The sequence below is a fragment of the Eimeria mitis genome, genomic scaffold (assembly GCF_000499745.2).
Source record: "Eimeria mitis Houghton genomic scaffold, Emh_scaff2572, whole genome shotgun sequence".
Taxonomy (NCBI): Eukaryota; Apicomplexa; class Conoidasida; order Eucoccidiorida; family Eimeriidae; genus Eimeria; species Eimeria mitis.
In genome coordinates this window covers 109-322 of record NW_013570913.1, presented here as the reverse complement: position 1 = coordinate 322, position 214 = coordinate 109, and positions in this window count along the sequence as shown.

Genomic DNA, 214 nt, shown 5'->3' with positions numbered 1-214 from the left:
AACCCAAAGAACCTACATAACAAACACAAACAACACAGCAGCAGCAGCAGCAACTGCAGCAGCAGCAGCAGCAGCAGCGATTGCGGCAACAGCAATAGCAGCAGCAGCAACTGCAGCAGCAGCAATAGCAGGAGCAGCAATGGTAGCAGCAGCAACAGAAGCAGCAATAGAGGCATCAATAGCAGCAGCAACAGCAGCAGCAGAAGCAGCAACA